We start from the raw sequence: 25,562 nt of genomic DNA, 5'->3' as shown, positions 1-25,562 counted from the left end.
TGCTAAGTTGGTGAATCTATCCTTGAATTTATGATGTTCCTGCCTCAGCCTTCCAGAGTGATAGGATTACAATTGAATACACCCTACTGACCAATATCCCTAATGAACATAAGCAAGATTATTCAGCTAAATGCTTGTCAGATAAATTTGCAAGCACATGCAAAATTTAAGCACCATGATCAACACTGGGCTCCATCTCAGTGATGCAACTACCATCCAACTATAAAAACCATGGAGCATCACTTGCTACTTTCACAGAATGAGACAGAGATAACCCTTCAATAGATTTGGAAAAATAGCTTTGAGAAATTCTGAAGTTCAACATTTTGTCATGGTAAGAACTACTCACACACCATGTATAGGAAGAATGGACCTCAGCACAGCAAATATGATACATGAGATGCCCATCCCTGACATCGTGCTCAGAGGATGACAATCTGAAAGATTTTCTTCTCAGATCAGGAACCAGGCAAGGCTTGCAGCAACTTTCAACACAGTATTCCAAGTTCTAGCCCTAGAATTTACTCAATAATAATAAATTAAGGCTTCCAAATCAGAAAGAAAGAATTAAGCACTGTTTCTGTTTCCTGAGGACACAACTTTTCATATAAAACTTTCATTTTATATCTCCACTGAAAACCTTTTAGAACAAATTCAAAAATCACATAAGGTGCAGGGTACAAGATTCACATATCCTAAACAATTCATATCTATGTGATTCAAACAAACTGCAACCTCAAATACAAAGAATACAATTCATTTCACAATTCATCAAAAAGAAGTAATGCTTAGGAAAAATTTAACCAAACTCACATGTTCTTTAAAAATTGTAGATTTTGATGCAAGCAGTACAGTAGCACTAACAGAATAAAACGCATACCATGATGGCAGATGGGAAGAATTCATGTTATTATAGTGTACATGCTAACCAGATCAACCAGCCCTTTCAAAGCATTCTTGTCAAAATACCACTGATATTTTCCTACAAATCAAAAAACAATATGAAAATTCACAAGGAAGTACAAAGTGTCATCCTCTAGCCATGTAAAGACATTAAACACAGAAGCACAAAATACCTGGTTTCCAAATATAAAGTGGCAGCAGTCAAAAGCATCTTATACTGAAAGAATAGGATCACAGATGAAAATGACTAGCCCAGAGGCAAACCAACTCATAGAGTCTGCAGGAATTTGGATTTGTTTCTTCATTCCATTCCTGTATTTTCCTTTTCTTTTTCTTTTCAGGTTCTCCCTCTGTCTATCTGCCCTGAGCTGAAATCAGAGTGTGTTGCAGGCTTGTCTGGAACTCCCAGTATTCCTGCTGCCCCAGCAGCCTGACTTTGCAGGTATTTCCCCCCATTCCTTGCTCAGTCAGTGAGTTTTTAATAACACCAGGATGAAACCACGTCTGCTGGTGTGTCTTGTAATGCTATCACTCTGGAAGGCTGAGGCAGGAACATCATAAATTCAAGGATAGACTCACCAACTTAGCAACTCATTGAGAAACTCCTCAAAAAAAGGAAGACTTTTGGGGCTGGGATTTAGCTCAGCGGCATAAGCACTTGCCTTGCAAGCAGGCAGTCATGAGTTCGATCCCTGTTACCAATAAAAACAAAAAAGTCCAAAAGGAAGACTTTTAAAAGTGGAATGTAGTGGAGCTAAATGCAAAAGCTCTGTATTCAATCTCTAGAAACTGAATGGAAACTCTAAACCATACCCAAAACAAAACCTTGGAAAGTAGAAGGGAAGGCAACAATGCTTTATCCTGGCCTGGCCTTCTGGAGGGCAGTGCACCCCAAGTAGCTTTAAACTTCACAACTTTCTTGGGATTTAACCCCAATCATCAATTTCCATGAGTGATCAGAGAAAAAGAGAAAGTGCTTCGGGGATATCAAGCCTCAGTCCCCCTGCAGAAGGCATTTGGAGTAATCTTCTGAAGTGCATGCTGACCACAGTTACAGTTAAAAAGCAGTGACTCTACCAATATTGTTAATTGGATTTTCATTCCGACTCATTGTGAAAGAAACTGCAGATTAGGAAGGTGGTAGATAGCTTAACTAGATGGATTTTTTCTACAAAGTCTAAAGATCAAATTCAAATATTTTATTCCATGAGTATGCAAAATTGTTTGCCAACTGCTGACTCAGAATAATGTACACCTGTAATCCCAGCCCTCTGACATCATGAAGAAGGATGATGAAGGGTTTAAGCCTTGCATTGGAAACTCAGAAAACTGGAGAGACTATGTCTTAAAATCTTTAAAAACAAAATTTTACAAATGTATGAAATTATTGATCATTAAGAAATCCTAGAAATCACTGTGCAAGGTACATTAACCACTGTTATTCTACAATTATTTTATTTTATATAGAGTTAAAAAGAGTATCTTTTATATGGTCCTTATGATTATTTCAAAAAAATAGCAATCCCTTGATCAACTTCTGATTATAAATATAAATTTAGGAGAGGAAAAAAAGCAATGATCACATTCTCTTCACACTGAGCTACCCAAATCCTAAGAAAGTATATTCAGTAGCATATCTGCAGTCATCTCTGTAAAATACTCAAAAAAATTAAAACAGTGCAAACCTGGAAGCACTTCAATGTCTACATAATGGTAAACCTTATGCTAGGTGTGCTGAATAAAGTACATTTGCAAGAAAAACTCACATATGTTTTTATTCTGAATTCACCGGTGATATTTGACTTTGTATTTTTAAACTTTTTAATTTTTCTCTTTTTTTTTCTCTCTTTCTTTTTTTCTTTCATTCTTTTTTTGAGATTGGGTTCTGCTATGCAGTTGAAGCTGGCCTTGATCTACCCTTGTAGCACCGGATGACCTCAAACTTACGACAATCCCCCTGCCTCAACCTCTGAGAACTAAAATGACAGATGTGTACCAACATCACTGAATGTGTTTTCCTTTTAAAATTTTCTCCAAAATAACTTAATCAGAGTTATGTGATATTCTTATATTTTCTCAGGTTGAATATACAAAATCAAATCAGAAACCACAGAAAATACAGTTTCAAAATCCTCACCAACATACAACATAATGTAACATAATATAGCATAGCACAGTACACCATAATAAAACAAAACAAAAAGCAACCACTTAACTCTGCTTTAAACCACTGCTTCCAAAGATACTTTAAGAATTTCTAAGCCATAAACTATACTGTAATGCATTAATTTCACATTTAAGTAGTTTTTCTTTGAAATGAAAGACTGCATTCACTCAAGCCCATATGTAAGAATGGCTGTGGCAGCTTGCTTTCAAGGGTTTACCCAGAAACAGAAGAAATGGACATCAGCAGATGGGTGAGGGGTGTATGAACAAGTGATAGCTGGTTTTGTTCAGCCCCCCAATAGCATGTGGTGGCAGCACACTGGGAGCCCAGGAGGGATACACTGCTTAAAGGAGACCAACCCATGAGCATTTTGCCTGATCAGCCTCAGGGCCATCACCTCTAGGAAAGACAAACTACCCAGCAGGGACACAAAGCCCATGGTGTGTTTGGGATGGGAGGAATGGAAGTGATATCAGTGGCTATGAGACAAGTTCCCCAGGAGTGATGTGCATGTGTCCTTCCTCAGCATGGGATGATGATGTCCATTGCCTTGGAAAGCCTCCCCTTGCAATCACCACCTGCTCTCCCCTCCACAGGATATCATAGTATGGAGCTACAGTGTGTGGCTGAGTTAAATATCTAAGGATGAATAAGTAATCACTCATAGGCCCATGAGAGTAAAACTTGTTAGGAATCCTCATCCCCTGGACAGGAGGAGGTTATAACATGAAATATTCACATACTTCAAAGAAAATTATTATGGTTATTCTGGCAACATCTTTATACTCCCTAATGGAGTTGAAATGAAAGTAACATAAGCCAAGGAAAGAAACTCATCCTAAAATTTGACAGATCTTTAAGTGAAGCCTAATTCTCAATGAAAAAGACTTTTTGGATGGAAATGTGCACTTGGCACCCAGCCTGCCACTTCTGAAGCATCTACATGTCTGTTGTATGAAGTATTTCAAAGTGAAGAAAAGTATAAAACCGCATTCTGTTTTCTAGTTTTTCACTTGCCATTTCTAAGGAACACAAATTTGTTCCACAATAAAAAGAAAGGAGGCATCAGAGGGGGCAGCCCAGCTATGGACACCAGCACATGACACAACTTACTTGGCAACACGTCTAAATAGAACTTAGAAGGTTCTGGACACCAGGCACCTTTTTCTGGTGTCAGTTGACCTTCACCAGCACTTGGCTCATGAGAGTGACCAGTGAATATGCTGTGCTGCTTTCTGAGGCTTTGAAGCCCCAGCCTCTTGACCCTGCATGGGAAAACCACATGCAAATGAGTGAAAGGATGGTTCACTGGGCCAAGATGTTTCAGGAAGCTCACTGGGAACTGCCTAATATCAAGGGCAGCACAGGGCAGGGCCCAAGAGCCCCAACCCCCAAGACATCAGAAACAAGAGGGAGCCCAGGACAGGTGTCCCTAGGCTCAGCCACCAGCCACTCAGATACCCAACTAGAGGACAGTACATTAAGTCCTGGCCACCTTTGTGAGTTCTCCTAAACAATTCCCATCCTAAACAATCAGTGTAAGGGCTCTGAGGACAGGCAGTGAGGGCAGATGCTCTGGGGCAGGAGCAGGTGTTGGGAAGTGTGAGCCTGTGCTCCTGTCATGTTCCTACCCAGGACAGGGCTGGCAGGAGGAGAAGGACAGTGCTCATGCTTATCCAAAGCCTCCAGAGTCATCTCCTGTCCTCCTGGGTAGAAGTCTCGGACAGAGCTATTAGTCTTTGAGGAACATAAGGTTATCTGGGTTCACAAAGTGAAACCTGTGGTGTCTCAGAGTCTCAGGCTTCCTGTTGAATGCTGGGCACTGCCCCAACCATGCTGCACACAGGACATTGGCATGGAGGTGGCCCCTGGGCCCTGTGTGCCACATCCCTGCTCCAGAGACGGGACCCACAATAACAAGAGGTATTGGCTCCAGTGCAGAGTATGTGAGCAGAAGGGAATGTATGGAGGCCCACACATGACTATGAGAAACTTTGGGTCTGATTAACCCTTCCAACACCTCCATCAAGGGCTTGTCAAACACTAGGCCAATGGTCTTGCTCCCAAGGAATCTGGATTGCAAATGCTCAACTACCACACCCTCTCTACTAAGCCTCTACCTTGTCCCAGGCAAGGTCACTGTACGCATATTCATGGAAGAGGAGAAAGGGGACAGACACAAAATCATTTCATTTCTTGTCATGAATGAATTCTGCCATTGTACCTCATTTTCTGTACTGGGCCTGGTGTCCAAGGACCATTAGCAAGGTGTCTTCACCAACTGTCTCCAGCTCTTACACAGCATCACCTCACTAGATGTGTGCTCACCTCAAATGTCAGTCCACTCTGTTCAATTCTCTGGCACTTGTCTCATGGGATTTTTCCATGCACTACAGGTCCTTTGGTAGGAGCCTCTGGGCTAAATGAGCACAAGAAGAAAGCAGTGAGCACAGTGGCTCAGCCTTCCATGGCTATAGAAGATGAACTTAATTCCTTCCTGGGGACTTTTCATCATAATCTTGGGAACATTCTGCGGTGCCTCATTAATGGACCTGAACATCCAGAATGAGCCTTTTTTTCTCATCTCTAAACTGGGGGGGAGGTGCCATCTTAGGACTCATAGGTTTTGTTCATACCTAGACTTCTGTTCAACCTCTCTGTTGAGGTGATCTGAGCATGCTAGTATTTATAAGTTTCCCTTGTGAAATGTAAGTTTTAATAAGAGAATCCCTTTTTTTCAGGGCCCTCCTGTGAGCCCATTACCACTAGCCTCTGCAGACTAATTGGAGTGTGGGCTTTGCTTCAGCCCCAAAACCTCCTGAGAAGCCATGTGCAGGACACCAATTCCATGTCTACCCACAGTCTCAGAAGTCAGGCAGCAGAGAAACGGGTAGAGGTCTGTACAGGAAGCACGGTGCAGGCAGATGGGCCTCGCAGCCTGAAGGAGCCTAAGGAGCCAGCCTTCTGGATAGATACCCCAGGCACAGCCTCTCCTCTTTGGACTCCTCCAGGGCTGACCTCTCTACCAAAGCTGAGAAGCTGAGTTCTTACCTTAGCAGCCCAGTGGGAATTGGTCACCTGTGGATTCAGGTCTTGGCCCTATGCAAGGGCCTCACTCTGCCCTAGTTTATAGTGCCAAACGGGTTGGGACTCAGTGGATTGAGAGCTTAGGGTCACTGAGGATGAAATGGGGGATCCATCCCAAGCAGTTAGCTGTGGCCCCATGAAGACCTGCTGTAGAGGCTGTGATAATTCTGATGGATGATCTTCCATGCCACTCAGTGACCAACACTTGGTCGATGCAGTTCTGTTCATCGGAAAGGAGATCAGAGATTCACTCTGTGGACTTCAGGGTTTGTTCAGTACAGGAAATCTTGAGAATAGCAAATTGTCCATGGCTGTCAGACAAATAGGAAGAACAGATAGGTGTTACCAACCCACAATTGTATATGAAGACACACTCTGTGCAAACACTTTTCTGGGTATTAACCATGATTCTGTAAGCAGAGCCAGTGGAAGCATTGCCCTTTTGAGTTTCGATGTTTGTGGGAGGCCACAGAGTAACCCTTGGCAGCAGAACATATATTGCTCACCTCAAGGCCATTTTTCCAGTCTCCAGGCATCCCTAGTTGTGGGTACAGACCATGCACAAGGAGTTATACAGAGGCAAAGAGAACTGGGCAATGAATGCATCACTGCCTGCGCTAGAGACTGCAAAGATGCAGGACAGACACTGATTGATCCCTCACTTCTCAGATATTCATGGAGTGGCAGCCCTGAGCCCTTCAGTGCAAAGACAGGGCAGATTGCAGTCTCTACCTTCTCTAAGCTGACTTTCACTGGGGAGGGGCAGGGAGATACTGTGTCAGGATTCCCTGAAGAATGTAAATGTGTGATAAAACTAAGCAAGGTCTCCCTCCCACAGAGACTTCGTTCAGCCACTAAGGGCTCCTTGGGCCCTCACTGCCCAATTGTGGGTGGGTGAGGATGGGGCTGGACATTGTATCAACTGGGCAGGAGGTCCAAGAACCCCTCTCTACAAGTGAGATGTGCAGGCATTGTTGGAGGAAAGCCCAGGTCTCTCACTCTGCTGGTTCCCTGTCTACCCCAGTTCTTCTGTGCTTGAGGCCACATTGGAAATATACGCCCATGTGGATCCCCAGGCTGAGCTTCTCCTGGACCAGCTGGAGCCCCAGAGACTGAGCCACAGGGTAAATATCTCTGGAGTGTAGGATGTAGGGTTGTGGGGAGGTGATGCCTTGGAACTCAGCAAAGTGCCCAGATGCTGGGTGACCCAGGAGTATGACACACTCAGCAGTCGGTGTGGGGATGCAGTCAGGAGGCTTTCCTGGGGCTGTGTTGGTGCACATGACTGCCTTTGACAGCAGTGGGAAGGTTTTGCCCAGGAAGTCCATGGAAAGTTGACAATCTTTTCATTTCCTGCAACTACAGGGCCAGGCTCAGCCCATGCAGAAGCTGCACCTGCAGACTTTATGCCATCTCTACTTGCAGCTCCCTAACCAGCTGTGATTTCAGAGGAAGAGCCAGTACCTGGATTCCTTTGTCCAACAGCTGAAGTTCTGAGCCTCCTGGTGGCTCCACTCAGGAGTCATATCTCGAGCTCTAACTGCGGGCAGCTCTTGACCCACACCTGCCCTGCCCCTCTCGTCCAGATTTAATTACTATTGTTTTCACAGCTACATTTATTTACATTTAGTTAGTGATAAAACAAATATAGATAAAATTTAAGATTTTAGGGTTATTTAAAATAATCAGCTTGCTGACATTCATTGCATTCTCAATGTTAAGCAAATTTCCCAAAGTCCCCTTCCAGAATATATTCTTCAAATTTTTACACAATGGTGTTTTCTTTCCCCTCTTGCCCCATCCCAGCCACCACTGATTATATGTCCTCATACTTAACTTATATTACATTTCCCACATCAATGCCATAAAGTTTTCTTTGGCCAGGAATGTTGGTAGTGACTATCTTGGGTTAGAGTTAGGTTTAGGGGTAGGTTAGACTTAGGGTTAGGGTTGGACTAAACTCCCAATTATTGCATCATTATCCACTGTATTTGTCATAAAGAAAGGACAATCAAGACAAAGCAGTGCCTTATGCTGGCAATATCTTGGCCCTGAGCTGTGTGCTCAATGCACAAACTTTGAGAGCAGTCACTAGTGGTTGGATTGTACCACTGTGCAAAATATAGGGCCCAATATGCACTCTGTGCACCACATGTGCCCTGGTCCTAACACCAACATAATCAGTATACACTGTAAATATGTAGTAAGGAAAAATATATAGTTATCTGTAAACAAAGCACAAAGCAAGAAAATCCACTTCTGACATGTGGGGAAAAAAAAGAGCTACTGATGAAAAATCTCACACAGGAAATACACGCTCTCCTTGGCCAGCAATATTTCCTTTGTGCAAATGCAAATCTGTAGAACAAAGCATCAGCTGTCCTCAGTCTACGTCCTTGCTAATGGAATTTTTGTGGCTAATCCTCCTATCATAGTAACATGCACTTTTATACTTTTGTCTATGCACAACCTAGTAGAGACACATAGAGGACTCACTGTGTGCTGGGTACCAGAGCTCTCCAGATGAAGATCACACTTGGGGAGGCAATGAAACTCACATTGCCAATGGCTGGTGATGACTAAGTCACGGAAAGAAGGTGAAAACCAAACACAGGCAAATCTTCTGTAGGAACACTCAGTCTGGCTCCCAAGTCCTGTATTTGTAACTCAGCTTAGACCCCTGATTTCTATCAAAGTGATCAAAACTGCTGTCTCCTCTCTGGCCTCAGGATACAGGCTCAGAAGTGGGTGTAATAGGAACAGCTGGAGGTGCCCTGGCCCCTCTGCAACTGCTGTCTTGGAGAAAGACTCTTGTCTTCCTCCACCTCCCTCCCCTGCCTCTCTCACTACATTTTGAAGGCTGAGCTGCTGCCCAGCAGTCTGGCTGGGGATGCTCAGCAGGGCCTTCAACATAGTTTTATCAGCATAGTTTTATATGTGACATACTGTGTCACATACACACAGCTTTCCAGTAAATGGTCTTGAGATAGAAAGATGTAGTAAAAAGTGACAGCTAACTGGAATGAACCCTGCTTTATACACAAAGGCCTCACATCAATGTGGTGGGGGAGGAAATATATTAGGTTCTTGCCCCCCTCCATGGCCACTCAAAACTCAGCTGCCCCATTGCTGATCACACAGATTCCTGCCCCACCCTACCACACTAGGCTAAATCCTCACCGACACCAAGACCAGAAAACTCGGTGTTTGCTTCTGGAGCCAATAGGCAGGAAAGTGGAAACACAGTGGTGCCTGGCAACTAGATGGCCAGACAGAAAAAAGAGATGACAGTGGCCATGACCATCTTACCTGAGGGTCAGTCACTGATATGGAGGCATATTATGCACAGGTGAGCCTTGGGCCATCTCCTTTCCAGGTACTCTCCACTCTTGAAGGACCCAGAGACATACAAATGGCAGGGTGATGACACTGTCATGCCTTTATAACACAGTCATTTGGTTTGGGACACAACAGAGATGGATGGTAACAGTTGGGAAGAATTTATCCCCAGACACTGTTGTGCTGGGGCACCCTTATTTCCCTTCCTTCCAATGTGTGGTCCAGAGATCAGGGCCCTGCTTCTATGTGTGGTGCACATAGCCTTTGTTCCTTAGCCAGATCCAATTCTGCCCATCCCACAGGAGCCATTTCAAAGTTACTGTTTCTACTTGGATTGTGCCAGACAGAAGCATCTGCATTTGTCTCCCCACATATCCAGATATTCATGCATCACATGGTAACCCACAGATTAAGTCTGCTCCACAGATAGGGATTTCCAGACTGACCTTGAGACCTCAATTCTGAGCACCATGTTCTGAGGAGAACTTCTAGAGCTGGGAGCTAAAATTAGGGGCTCTTCAGTCATAAGCCCTGGACCAAGTGCAACACAGGCTGGACCCAGCTTGTCCTAGGTGATAACAAATCAGCCATACTTGTGGGAACAGGATTCTCTCTCAGACAGAATGGGATGGGAGGGGCACAAAACAGCCCCTAGGCCACCCAGCTTTGTACTTTTAGGAGGAGAATGGAATATAGCAGGAGGAGGGAGGGGTGCCTGAGGAATGAGGGAATGGAAGATGGAATAACAGTAGAAAATGGCCCTGAGTTACTCATTGAGGGACACCTGATTTTGTTACTACCATACCTTTTTTTTTACCATTTGTTTATCAGTACCAGGTATCGAACTCAGGACCACACACTTGCAAGGCAGGCGCTTATGCCGCTGAGCTAAATCCCCAGCCTCCACCCACCATACCTTTTGGGTGACAGCAGACAACAGTGACACTTGACTTTGGGCAGCTACACATACACTGCCTCCTCCTGTGATTCCATTCAAAGGTCCAGGGAAGATTGGAGTGGGCAGTGGGGGCCCTGTGTAGACAAAGGTTTGTAGCGGAATGACAAAGACAGCGTGAGAGGATGTCCTGGGCATGTGGTAGTGGTAAACACTCTGTGTTGCTCAATGTGGCTACTTGACACAGCCAGGGTCCAAATGCCTCCCTGACCCAACACCCTCAGGCATGGATCTCCATAGCTCATTCAAGAGTGCCCCCCTGGGGTCCACACACATCAGAGAAGGGCCCAAATCTATGGGCACCATAGCACCTGCTCCTGCCCTTGTTTTGTGCTCTCCCTCATGGCACTCAGCTACAACATGATGCCACATGTTAAGAACAGATGACTTGAAGAGTACTTGGCGGGAGTCAATGTTCAGCAGGGTTTGTGATGGGGAAGGGATACCCCTGCCATGCAGTAGTGCTGTGCCTGGTTTTAACACATCATGACACATAGGAAAAGTCAGTCCCCATGGGTTCAGGGATCAAGGGAGGCTAAGATATGCTGGTAAGTAGCTCCACTGTGTGAGAGTGGGGCCAACAGAAACTATTGTCCTCAGCCTTCAGCCTGGGACTGACTCACCTCAGACCATGGTCCAGGCAGTCTGTTCAAGAACTACATGTCTGCTGCTTGGGGAGCTGCATTCCAGGTCCACGTCAGAACATTTGAGAACTTTCATGCCCTGTGGGGTACAGAAGAGGAATGGAAGTGGGGAAAATGTCCATCACAGGGCTTAGGAAGTGATCACCATGGCACAGGTATATAATTTGTTGTCCTTTCTAAAGCTGTACCCCAACAGAGATTTTGGCTTTAGGATATGATGCATGGCTTGGAACAAGGCACAGAGACTTTACTTTTGTGGGGCATTAAAGTGCCCTGTGTCTGTGGCATGAAATTTTCTCAGAGTTAGGGAGGTGAATTGGTATTTTAGTGGGTAAGATCCCCAGAGAGAAGAAACCACATGGAGCCAACATTAGCAACAGCAGTAAGCAAGCATCTTTATTATCCAGCCTGTATATATCAGCCATCATCAAGCATTACATTCTTGCATAGTGTCACAAGCCTGAGCACATCCATGGCTGTCTATGTTAACTCATGCTTATATAACTATGTCCATGGTGTGCACATGCTAATCGGTTAGGTCAGATCCAATAGGCCCTCATACCTTTTGGTGTTGAAGCAGTGTGCAGTGGTTTCTCACATTCCACCACCTCAAAGATCAGGGAAAATGTGTTTATTGTAAGTGACCTATAGAGTGGACTCATGCACACAAAGACCATGACAACAATAAATGTAAAGTATAATACCACTAATCATGCCACAGTGCAGCTTATTGCCACCCAGAGCCAGGTGGATCCCAAGGATTCCCACCACTGCATGAGCAGGTCCTGTTGCAAGGCATCAAGGACACAAAACTCCATGTCCATTTCTTTTAAATTTTTTTAAATTTAAAGATAGAAAATAAAATTAAAAGAAACAAAATACAAAAAAGCAAAAATGTGTAGAATATAGAATTCAAAAATATTAACTCCTAAAATTACTAGTTGATACATTACATATTCCCATCTTAAAAACAGTTGTTAAAGTTACAAAAACAAAGCATAAAAAGTCACTCAATACTGAAACATTGATGGGCAAACCCTTCCTTTCAGTGATCTAACAGAAATTTAGTAATATGGACATCTATCTTTCATACTATACATATCATTATATCATTTAGAGCCCATTACATTGCTTTTGCTTTTACAATATATACTATACATTTTTGGATCCCAATTCTTTGTCAGTTTTTTATTATTTTTTACACTAGAGAGACAATGAGAGAGGATATTCTCAAGTTACTTTCATTTACTTATAAAGGTCTCAAATCATCCTTTTCTATAGCTGAGTAGTATTCCATTGTGAAAAAATACAATTTTTTCATCCACTTATTGTTGATGGCATTTTGTTGTTTCCAAGATTTAGCTATCACAACTGTGTTGCACATATCATTGCACATATATCACTGTGAAATATTTTTTTTCAAATTTCTGGGAAAATACCCAGAAGAGGAATATCTGGATTGAATGGAACAACCAATCTTAGTTTTTTGAGGAATTTCCACACTAATTTGCACAGTGCTTTTATCAGTCTGCATTCCCACCAACAGTGGACAAGTGTTCCTTTTTCCCTTCATGCTACCAAAATTTGTTTCAGTTTATTTCTTGATGTCAGTCATTCTTTCCAGAGTAAGATGAAATCTCAGTGCTATCTTAATTTGTATTTATCAAATCACCAATGATGGTGAACATTTCTTTATGCATTTATTTGCCATTTGTATATCTTCATCTGAGAACTGTGTACTTACCTCTGAGGCCCATTTTTGGAAATGGTCTTTGAATTTGGGGGCTTGACATTTTTCAATTCTTTATATGTTCTGCATAGAAGTCCTTTGTCATCTATCCAGATTCTTTCTGACTCTGTAGGGGTTTTTTGACTTTATTTGATTTCTGTTTATGTATAAAAACTTTTTAGTAATATGAGATCCCAGTTGTTGATTCTTTGAAGTATTTTCCATGTGGCTGTGTTTTATTAATGAATTCTCTGCCTACTCCTATGTCTCCAAGATTTCTATCTACCATGTATTCCAGTAGATTTTTATTTCTTTTTCAATATTAAGATCCTTGAACCACTTTGACTTTAGTTTAGTGTATGGTGATAGGTATGTGTCTAGTTTCAGTCTTTAGCATATAATGTCAATTTTTCTAATACCATTTTTTAAAGCGGCTATCTTTTTCCAGTGAACATTTTTAGCCCCTTTGACAAATTTAAGGTGGCTATGTGTCTTTGTAGTAGTGTTTTCATCTTCTAATCGGTTCTATTGATCCTCGGGTCTATTTCTTTGCCAGTACCATGCTGATTTTATTATTGTGGCTTTGTAGTATAATTTCAAGTCAGAAATTGAGATGAGTCTTGTCTTTCTGTTGTTGCCCAGAAATGCTTTTGTTATTCTAGATTTCTTCTGTTAACAAATGAATTTCAGAATTATTTTCTCTAGATATGAAGGTATGTTAATGATATTTTGATTGGGATTGCATTGAAATGTATAACAGTTTTGGAAGTATGGCCATTTTCACAATATTGGCTTCTTCCTAACCAAGAGCAAGAAATATCCTTCCATTTTCCAATTTCCTCTTGAATCACCATTTTCAGAGTTGTATAATTTTCAGCATATAGGTGTTTTACAATTTTATTTAGGTTGATTCCTAAGTATTTCATTTTTAAGATGCTATTGTGAAAGCTGATATTTCATAATTTTTGTCTCATGGAGTTTTTTGTTGGTGTACAGGGATGTTATTGATTTGTGAGTGTTGACTTTCTATCCAGCTATGCTGCTGAATTTGTTGCCTCTAGTATTCTTTCAATTGAGATTTTGGGGTCTTCTATGTAGAGTATCATGTTGTCGGCAAATAATGAAAATTTAACTTCTTTCCCTATTTTTATTCCTTTTATTTCTCCCTCTTGTCTGATTGTTCTGGCTAATATTTCCAGAACTCTATTGACTAGGAGTGGTAGTGGACATCATTGTCTTGTTCCTGTTTGTAGTGTGAAGGCTTTCAGTTTTTGTCTAGTATAACATTGGCTGTAGGTTTGTAATAAATGGTCTTTAGACTTTGAGGTACATAGCGTCTATTCTGAGTTACTGTAGGGTTTTTATCATGAACAGGTGTTGTATGTTATCAATAGCTTTTTCTGCATGCATTGCAATGATTAGGCGATTTTTATTTTTGGCTCTGTTGATATGGTGTATCACATTCATTGATTTGTGCATATTGAACCATCCCTGCATTCCTGGAATAAATCCTACTTGGTTATGTTGTATAATCTTCTTGATGATTTGCTGCATTCTATTTGCCTATATTGTATTGAGAATCTTTGCATCATTGTTCATTAGTGAAATTAGTCCATAGTTCTGCTATTTAGTTTGATCTCTCTCTGGTTTTGGAATCAGAATGAGACTTGGTTCTAAGAATGAGTTAGGGAGGACTAATTCTCTTTCAATTTCAATGAAGAGTTTAAGGAGTGTTGCAGTCAGATCTCTGAATTTCTTATGGAATTCATCCCTGAATCCAGCAGGATCTGGCCTTTTACTGTTGGTAAGTTTTTAATCACATTTTTGATTAATGTAGCCTGTTATTTGGTTACTCAAAATTGTTACATATTTTGATTGAGCATTGGTAGTTCATATCTCTACAAATCTATTTCCTCTGTTTTGCACCGTATGTGAGTAGAGATTTTCAAGGTAGGTGTTCATGATGTTTTGAATTTCCATGGGATCTACAGTAATTTTTCTCTTTTCAGTGCATATTGTGTGAATTTTCTTTCTTGATAAGCTTGGCTAGAGGTTTATCAATTTTATTTTCTCAAAAAAACAGCTCTTTGATTCATTAATTATTTGTAAATATTTTGGTTTCAATTTCATTAAGTTCTGCTCTAATCTTTATAATTTCCACTCTACTATGAACTTTGGGTTTTACTTGCTCTTCCTTTTCTAGAAGCTTGAGATATAGCAATAGGTTTTTTATTTGTGTTCATTCCATTTTCTTGATGTGACTACTTATTACTATATATTTCCCAGTTAGGACTGCTTTCATTGTATACCATAGGTTGTGGTATGTTGTTTCTGCATTTTCATTGTATTATAGATGTTGTTTTATTTCTTTTTTAATTTCATCTGTAACCCACTGGTTGTTTAGGATTGTTATTTAATTTCCGTGTATTTATGCAGGTTTTTCCAGGATTTTTGCCATTGATTTCCAATTTTAGGGCAATATGGTCCCATAATATGCATGAGAAAATTTCACTCCATTTGCATTTACTTAAAAATATTTTATGGGATAATATATGGTCTATTTTGTAAAATATCCCATGTACAGCTGAGAAGAATGTATGTTCTGATATGGTTTCGTGGAATACTATGTAAACATCCACTAAGTCTATCCATGCACAGGTATCATTTAGTTATGTTATTTCTTTGCTGACTTTTTGTCTAAGTTGATCTATCTCTTTGTGACAGTGGGTTGTTAAGGTCTCCTGTTACAATTGTGTTCTTGTGTGTTTAGCTTTTCATGCCCATTAGTATTTGTCTAACATAGTTGGGTCCTCCTGTATCTGGTGCATATATATTTATAATTGTTAGTTCTTCCTCTTGTAGTTATCCATGTAAAAGTTTGTAGTGGCCTTCATATGTCTGTTAATCATTTTATGTTTGAACTTCACATTGCCTGCAAACAGAATAGCTACCCCTGCCCTTTCCTGGGTTCCTTGTTAATGGAAACTCTTTTCCATGCTGTGACTTTTAATCTGAGTTTCTTTTTGAGTCAGATGTGTTTCTTGTATAAAACATACTCTGGAATCCTATTTGTTCATGCATTCTGTCAACCTGTTTCTTTTGATAGGTGAGTTGAGTCCATTTACATTTATGGATTATCACTAATATATACTGCTTTGATTTTGCAATATTGTGTTCCTGTTGTTGGTTTCCTGCTTTTCTCCATTATTTGGTATTTTGTCCAGCCTGGTGGTTTCTTTCTGTTGTTCTGGAGATTGTGGTCATGTTTACCGCTATTTTGCATATATTTCAGTATTCTTTCTAGGGTTGGTTTGATGGACATGAATTGATTCAGTTGTACTTTGTCATGGAAGTATCTTGTTTCTCCATTAAATCTGAATGAAATTTTTGCTGGATACATTATTCTGTGCTGAAAATTGTTTTCTTAAATGGCTTAAAATGCTTCACTCCAAGCTCTTCTTAACGTGAAGTTATGTGCTGAAAATTCTGCTGTGATTCTAATAGGCTTTCCTTGATACGTGAGTTGTGTCTTTTCTCTAACAGCTTTCAGTATTCTGTTTTTATGCTGTATGTGTGGGATCTTAATTATTATATATCTGGGTGTAGATTTATGTTGGTTGTGACTGTTTGACATTCTCCATGCCTCACTTATTTGTATATCAGACTTTTCTTACCTTTGGGAAATTTCCTGCTATTACTTTCTATAAATAATTTAGTTATGTCATTAGTATCAACTCCTGAGTCTTCACTGATGCCAGTTACTCTTACAATGTTTCTCTTGTCATTGTCTTGAAGCTACTGAATTTTCACTTCATGTTGCTTTGTTGTTTTTAAAAGTTCAACCCTATCATGATCACTATGTGCAACTCTGTCCTCAAGGTATCCTCAGCTTCATTCAAAAGTTTTTGACAGATTTCAGTAGTTTTTTTCTCTTGGATATTTCTTTGCATTTGTTTCATGGATTCTGCTTATTTTCTGTGTTATTCATGCAAAGTTTCAATTTCCCATGCTCCTGTGTTTTTTTTTTAAATTTATTTCTTCTCTAGCTATGTTGAGCAACTAGTTTAATAAGGTTGGTATTTCTGTCTCTACATGAGACAGTCTTTCTAATTTGATTTCTGCTATAGCCTCAAGGACTAGTTTCTTTACTTCAGTTGCTCTCTTTTGAGAGATTTTTGGTGTATGACTTTTAAGATCCTCTGTTTCACTGTTGCCTGTTATTGCTCTTTATTGACTAATATTTGAGATTGCACTTTGCCAATTTGCTTGTCATTTTCAAAATTGGGGGACATATTTGGTCTTTAAATCCCAACATAGTTTGACATTTAGGGTCCTACTGTGTGGTGGATGTTTGTGCAATTGCTGGATAACAAAATGAAAAGGAGAGTCACTCTGAATTCCTCCTGCAGAGCCTGTTTTGTGAATCCTATATTCTTCCCAGGCTAACTAGCCTAGAAGTATTAATGTAGGTCAACTCTTAATTCCTGCTATTGCTATGTCTTCAGGTTGTTGCAGGTCACCAGATCTCCCTGTTTATAATGTTCGTGTCAGCCTAAGCCCTACTGTGTCACTGGGTTTCTGATAAGCTCTTTTAATTTGCTCCATTTGGAGGACATTATTGGGGCACTCCTCAACCTGTCCAATGTTCTCTGTGTGGAGAAGGTGATTCTTGACCCTTTGCCAGGTTCGACAAGGGCTTATATTTGGAAGGAGCTTCATTTCTGCTCCTGTTTACTCACTGAAGACCTCTATTTTAGGGGAAAACTAAACACATTGACTGGAGCCTGATGATGGCTTCTGTTTGCATGAGGGGCTCCTGAGTCCCTCATTGAGCCAGCATGGTAATCCACTATATTCCAAGGTTTTGGGAGAAAGGGTTGGAGTCAAAGATCAATGGCAATACTAGGTCCAGCAGTTGGGGGAGTTCCTCCATGGGGTGGGCCTGAGTGGTTGTCCAGCGGGTCCTCGGTTGTCGGTCAGAGCAGTGGCCCATGGTGTCAGTCCAGGTGCCTCAGGTGCACATCTATTTCTTGCAAGGCTTCTTGTTCCTATCTCTGTTTGTCAGTGATATAAATGCCAGATTCTACATGCAAGAAGGCACAAGTACCTTCTTGTGCTGTGGTTGACAAATCAAGGCTCATGTGGTTTTGCAAAACCAACTTTCACATTTGAGATGTTTCATCCATGAGCAACACCAAGCCTAGCAAGTGAGGTTCATGAATTGGGACCTGCATTGACAAGGGTTTCAATCTGGATGGTGAGGTCCATGATTCCTGCCCTTGGCAGCAAAACTGCTACCAGATAAATCCCCCAGGCCACCTTTACAATATGGTGGCACCTGTTGAGTATTGTGGCACTTATAAAACTGTTTCACAATATTGCAGAGAGACCAATATAATGTGTTTGATGGTGCCCTGTATATATGGGAAAACCCAGGTGGTGTCCCAGTCATTGTGGGGATAGTTATGATCATCCCTAGCTCACACAGACCTAAGAGGCTTCCACAATAAGCCAATCAGTGGGCCCCACCCTGATGAGCTTGTTGCCACCCCAAATGTTTTTATCATTTTTCAGTGATACAGTTACACAGGTCAAGTCGTATCCACTGCACAATGGGGTGCCCCAATGCTGAATTTACCTGTTGCATAAAATGTGGGGCTGCATCCAGTTATGCTCCTTAGTTCCCTGTTACCCAACCCCAGACATTGTACATAACAGGCCCCAGTCCCTGTGGTGCTGTCATGTTCTACAAATCAGCACCTTGCTTGTCTGGCATCTCTGATCCCAGGCTAATATTATCAACAAGGTTATGAGAGTGTGCTTATCTGCTGACCGGGTGTCATTTGCACATTCTGTAGAACTTGTCACATATAGGGAGTGCTAGCTGGAGTAAATTTGGGACACATTCTGTGGGCACAACTTTATGGTATCAGCACCATTTTCCCATAGCCATAAAACCCATGTTGGGACAATTTCACTCACATTTTGTTTCAACTGTTTCACCAAGTCTCATATTCCAGGGCATTATGGGTAGAGAGAAGCATTCCCACAAGTCCCCCTCCTTAGACTAAGGGCTCTTCCACCTCCAACTTCTGTCAAGGAGCAGGCCTATCATGAAATACTACAGAACTCTCACAGGGACTATCCTGGTCATTGGGCCTTACCCTCAGAAGGAGGCCGTGTTCTCTGGGTCATGCAGTGTGATTTATGCAGGAGCCAGCAGCGATTGCAAGGTCTCTGTGGGGTCCATGTGTCTATCACTTCTGAAGGCCTTCAACGTTCCCTTGGGAGTCAGATGGACTATTCCCACTATGTACATGTCTCTTATTATTATCAGTAATCAGGTAAGTGAATACTCATCACACAAGGAGAAACCCTGCTCATGTTTTGAAGAGCAGACTTTGTCTTTTACATCAAAGTACACTTATATTGGTGGGGAAGTATAGGAATGAGACTCCTTCTGCCTTGCTAGTGGTACATTCACTTCAGAAATCATTTTGGTAGTTAAATTAAGAGTAACACATCTGATTACCTTAACATTCTGTGCATCCAATTCTCTATGTCATAAAGAGAATTTTACAAGATATTCACATCAACATTGTTTTCCTTAAACTGAAAACTACAATGTGAATATCCAGTAAAACCTCAATGAATAAACAAACCACAGCAAGCCATGTATTGAAAGTCTGCTAAAAACATATCAATAACCTCAGAATGACTGGTGAAAAAAGGTAGAGAGGTCAAATTTTGTCTATTCATTACATACATTTGCAAAATATGACAAGACACATGTGTGATAGAAGGCGGGTCAGTCTGTACCTATCTGATATAAGAGAAAATATGCTGTTGTATCAAGAGTTGCTGTGTGTGGATCCAGGAGACTTTGCTGGGGCTGCTACCATAGTAGCTCAGTGCACAGAGCTATATACTCAGTGAACTTGCTAATAGGGGAGAATTTGCTCTCGGGCTCTGTCCCTAGTATACAGGCAGGACTCAGGACCAAAGCCTGATGTCTCCTCTTTCTGTTTTCTCTTTTCTCACTCAACGTTCATCAGCTTGTCCTCAAAGAAGCTGCAGAGATAGGAGTGACTTATTTGGAGCCAGAGATCCCCCCCCCAAAAAATAACCAACAATATTGGGGAGAACAAATGAAAAGATGAGGAGGTTGGTCACAGTTATTTTGTGTGAACCTTAGTACCAACACACAACCTCTGCCATATCCAGTTATTTAAGACTGAGTCAGGAACTGGGGAAAGAGCTCAGGATACAACACGTGCTTACCATGCATGAGGCTCTGGGCTCAATTTCAGCACTGCTAATGACATATAATAACACTAATAATAATAACAATAATAATAACAAGCCACAAAGCTAGGTCCATAATATAGGGAACAGCTACTCAGGATATGGCCATCACAAGATGAGGTTTCTGTGACTGAGCAGGAGCACAGGCAATAGGCCTGGTGGCTCACACAGGCGTGAATACAAGAGCTATGGACATAGATATGGGGATGTAGCTCCATCCATAATGCTTGCTTAGTCTGTGTGAGGTCCTGATTTGAGGCCACAGCACCAATACATAGAAAAAATTGAGATGCTTAGGAAAAATAAGGATGGCTGAATCGATGCACTTCCACCCCCTCATGAAGCCACAAGGGAAACATGTCCAGGAGTTAAGTCTCATTTCTACTGTCATACAGCAGGATCCAGCATTGTGTGCACTGTATTCCACCTCCATCCTAACCCTCCCTGGATTTTACTTCTAGTTCTGTGCTCTATGTATATGTGATACTAGCCCACAGATTTTATAAATGTTATCTCACACCATTGATGATGTTCCCAGGTAGTAGATGCCAGGATGACCTCCACAGAGCATAGGAACACATTGGGAAGGTCCTGAGAGGCATGGTGTAATGTCTAGGTTTACGTAGAAAGTCAGGAGGACAAGTTCAATCCAAACCCCTGACTTTTGCCTCAGAGGTGAGACCCTGCCTGCACTGCTGTATTTCCTTAGCCTTGGAAAAGCATAGCATCCTGCCATGGATCCATTACTTGGGTGAAGAAGTTGTTGTTTATTGTGAAGGACAATAGAGATTCATTCTGTGGGCTTCCATGTTATCCTGACCAGGAATCTCTGTGAGATATCATGGAACCAGGTCCACACAGAAATCATGGAGGGAGCGGGTGGGTACCTTTAATCATCAATTTACTAGGCTCTGATAGATGTAATGACCAGATTCAACATAAACACTGTTGTCCTGTTCCTCAATATTGTGCAGGCCACACAGTCACCCTGCAGAGCAGATGAGGTACTACCCACATTACTGTGAATGCACCTAACTTCTGGGCCTCTGTACATGTGAACACCTAATAGGGTAAGGAGAGTCCTACTAAGGCACATAGAATTGGGTGATGCATCATTATATATACTGAAGATTGAGGAAAGGCAGGCAGGACCCTACTCACTGTCCAAACACTTTGAAGATGTTTATAGTACAGCACCCCTATAGAGTGACTATGAGTAGAGTAACATTGCAGATACCACTCCTCCTCACAGAAACATCAGGCCACAAGGGTGGTAAAGTTAGGTGTTTGTCAGGCTTTCCTAAAGAATGGAGGAAAGGTGGTCATAACACTATTAGGGACTTCTGTCATCACATGAGGACAACTTGGACCAGCACTGCCACATTCCAGGCAATGAAAAGGCTGGGGGTGGGATCTCTGCAACAGGTCCAGGAGTTTGATGTGCAACTCTACAAGATGCCAATTTGAGTTCAACAAACCTAAGCTCACTGAAAATGAGAACTGCAATCAGGAGATGTGGCCTGGGTCTGTGTGCCATAGGGAAGTCCATGGGACATTTTACATAGACAAAGACTCCAAGGCTTGTGACCTACAGCAACACTGAGGCAAGCAGCAGTGAGTGGGTCAAAGAATGGGAAGCTTTCCTGGGGTAAATTTGTGCACAGAACTGTCTGTGACAGGCACTGGCAAGTTCTAGAGCCTGCAAGGAATAAGGACAGTCGGTGATTTTTCTCCTGCTAACACAGGGTAGTACCTAACTGATCCCACGTCCCACATGCAGAATTTATGCTAGATCCATCTCCAGTGACCTCTTCAGCTTTGGTAGCAAAGTGAAAACTAAGGCCACACACCCTGTCTTGAGGAATTCTAGAGCTGAGGCTTTTACTGGCTCCACAGCAAGCATCCTAAGCTCCACTCAGGGCCAATCCTGCAAAGCACCTGCCTTTCCTTTCCCCTCCCTTTGTACCCCTTATATTATTTTCAGTTTATATTTCTACTCCTAAGTCTGTAATTATTCTAAACATTAAATTCTAGTACAATTTAAATTAAAAATTAAGATAACATTAGTTTCATAATGTTAAATTCAGTAACATATAAGTACATCATCAATTTGTACAATTTCCACATTTGTTGAGTTCCAGCTTTCTGCTCAGTTTTGGAGCCACCCAAACCCCTATTCTTTCCTGCTATAACCCACCCAACTCTGACCTTTTTCTCACTGTGCTTTAGTACTCTGGGTCTTAATAACCTTTTATCAGATTCTGTTCAAATTTTACTGGATGACAGTGGCTGCTATTGCTCTTTGATAAAAGAGAAAACCCCAGATAGAGAATGAGTTCCTTCTGTGAGGGATGAAAAATTCTTGTAATTTAGAGCAGAAATCAATGCAATACAGATGAAGAAAACAATCCAAAATAATCAACGAATCAAAGAGTTGGTTATTTGAAAGAATAAATAAAATCGATAAGCCCCTAGCCAACTTTATTTTAAAAAGGGAAGAAAAAGCTCAAATTCATGCAATAAGGAATGAAAAAGGCAAAATCACTACAGGCCCAATAGAAATACAGAAGATCATCAACAACTGTTTTGGAAAACCTCTACTCTCAAAGGTTTGATAAAACAGAAGAAATAGACAGATTCACAGAAGCATATGAAGTACCAAAGCTAGGTCAAAAAGATGTAAAACTGCTGAATAACCCAAATTCTATTAATGAAATTGAAAATGTAATTAATCCTTACCTACAAAGAAGAGCCCAGGCCCAGATGGATTCACTGCAGAATTTTACAAGAAATACAAATAAGACCTAAGGCCGACACTCCTCAAAATCTTTAATGAAATTGAAAGGGAAGCAATCCTTCCTAAGTCATTCCTGGAAGCAAATATTACTCTAGTACCAAAACTTAGAAATACCCAACTGAAAAAAAAAAAAAAAAAAAAAAAAACTACAGGCCAATCTCCCTAATGAACACAGATGCAAATATCCTCAATAAAATTTTGGCAAATAGGATGCAGCAAATCATCAAGAAGATCATACATCATGACCAAATGGGATTCATCCCAGGCATGCAGGGATGGTTCAATATACATAAATCAATAAAGGTAATCCACCATATCAATAGAGTCAAAAGTAAGAATCAAATCATCATTTCTATATATGCAGAAAAAGCTTTTGATAAAGTCCAACATTCATTTATGATAAGAACCTTGCAGAAAATTGGAATAGATCGTCTTTACTGCAACATAATAAAGGCCATTTATGACAAACCAACAGCCAGCATCATACAAAATGGCCAAAAATGGAAAGCCTTTACTTTAAAATCAGGCACAAGACAAGGATGTCCCTTTTTACCGCTCCTATTTAATATAGTACTGGAAATACTCGCCAGAGCAATTAGACAAGAGAGAAAAATAAAAGGTGTAAAGATTGGAAAAGAAGAAGTTATCATTATTTGCAGATGATTTGATACTCTACATAGAAGACCCCCAAAACTCCACTGAAAGACTCCTAGATATAATAAATAAATTCAGCAATGTAGCTGGAGACAAAATCAATACTCAAAAATCAATAACATTCCTATACACTAACAACAAAGTCACCGAGAAAAAAACTAAGAGAAGCCACACCCTTCACACTAGCAATCAAAAAATGAAATATTTAGGAATTACTCTCACAAAAACAGTGAAAGACGTACACAGGGAAAATTATACACTGAAAATGAAATTGAAGATGATTTCAGAAAATGGAAGGACATCCCTTGCTCATGGATAGGAAAAATAAATATTGTGAAAATGGCCATTCTCTCAAAACTGTTATATAGATTCAATGCAAACCCAATAAATATACCATCAACACACCTCATAGATCTCAAGAAATCCCTCCTAAAATTCATCTGGAGCAAGAAGAGACCTAGAATAGCAATTCTAAGCAGCAAAGGCAAGGCAGGGGGCATCACAATCCCTGACTTGAAGTTAAACTACAAAGCAACTGTAGTAAAATTGACTGTAGTAAATTGCCAAAGCAACTGTAGTAAAATGCTACTGGAATTGAAACAGAGCTAAAGATCAGTGGAATAGATGAGAAGATACAAACACAACTACAAACACACTCAACCACCTCATCTTTGATAAAGGGGCCAAACATGTTCACTGGAAGTACGACAGTCTCTTTAATAAATGGTGGTGAAAAACTGGTTCTCCATATGCCAAAAACTAAAACTAGACCCATGCCTATCACCATATACTAAAATAAAATCTGAATGGATCAAAGATCTAAATATTAAAACAGAAACACTAAATCTATTGGAAGACAAACTGGGTAAAAACCTTGAAGACATAGGGGCAGGTAGAGAATTCATGAACAAGACTCAAACCGCACGGGAAATACTTCCCCGAGTCAATGAGTGGGATCACCACTTATTAAAAAGTTTCTGCACATCAAAAAAAAAATCTCTAACATAGGGAAAAGAAAACCTACGAACTTGGAAAAAATCTGAGTGAAGTGTCCCTCAGACAAAGGACGTCTTTCTAAAACATATAACGGATATAACAGCAAGTGTGTTTAGGGGTGTTAAATAGCTGACTATATTAATGTTTTTGGATCATTGAACAAAGCTGTTTGCAGTCTCTCTGTTTGAATGTCCACTTTGTATTCTTTGATACTGTGATTTGAGCAACTATTTCCAAGATGATAATATGTAATCTATTAACAGGTGATTTCTTACTGTTATGTTTTTTTTTTGTAGTTCTGTATTACGTGTACCCTTACATCGCTTTGTTTTGTTTTGTGTTTTTCTCTTTTTCCTCTTAAATAAAATTTTAAAAAAAGAATTTAAAAAAATCTGACCCCCAATATTCAAAGCCCCAATCCAAAAATGGGCATCTGAAATGAATACACAATTCTCAGATGAAGAAATAAAAACAACAAATAAATACATGAAAAAAATCTTCACCATCATAGGTCATTAGAGCAATGCAAATTAAAACCACACTGAGATTTCATCTCACTCCTGAAAGAATCGTCAAGATCAAGAAAACCACCAACAACAAATGTTGGAGAGGCTGTGGGGAAAAAGGACCTCTCCTGTACTGTTGGTGGGAGTGTAGACTGGTGCAAACATTGTGGAGGTCAGTGTGGATATTTCTCAGAAAGCTGGGATTGAAATCCCCATTTGACCCAGCTATTCCACTCCTAGGCATATTCCCAGAAGAACTGAAAGCATAATACCACAGTGATATATGTGCACCCATGTTTATAGCAGCACAATTTGTAATAGCCAGATCTTGGAAACTACCTAAGTGTCCATCAACTGAGGAATGGATAAAAAAGTTGTGGTATTTTTATACAATGAAGTACTACTCAGCTATAAAGGATGATCACATTGAGATATAAATAAATGAATGCAGCTTGAGAACATACTCATAAGTGAAATAAA

The 25,562-nt window shown here is 40.7% G+C and overlaps 1 long non-coding RNA gene across 4 annotated transcripts in view; it reads right to left on the bottom strand.

Annotated features, from left to right (window-relative positions):
- Nucleotides 1-25,562, bottom strand: part of LOC106026858 (uncharacterized) — a 40,561-nt gene that overhangs the window by 11,111 nt on the left and 3,888 nt on the right. For 2 of the 4 annotated variants that reach the window (XR_010045842.1, XR_010045839.1), the window contains exons 2-3: nucleotides 11,075-11,174; nucleotides 5,399-6,468 (exon numbers count right to left, since the gene is read on the bottom strand). This is a non-coding gene — a long non-coding RNA (uncharacterized LOC106026858). The remainder of the gene's footprint in view (nucleotides 1-5,398; nucleotides 6,469-11,074; nucleotides 11,175-25,562) is intronic. The other 2 variants (XR_010045841.1, XR_010045840.1) reach the window with 2 other exon arrangements.

This window comes from Cavia porcellus, unplaced genomic scaffold (assembly GCF_034190915.1).
Source record: "Cavia porcellus strain 051 isolate PalLab524CR breed Dunkin Hartley unplaced genomic scaffold, mCavPor4.1 scaffold_42, whole genome shotgun sequence".
Taxonomy (NCBI): domain Eukaryota; kingdom Metazoa; phylum Chordata; class Mammalia; order Rodentia; family Caviidae; genus Cavia; species Cavia porcellus.
The sequence above is the reverse complement of the archived record's forward strand: the minus strand, read 5'-3'. Positions and strand labels throughout refer to the sequence as shown.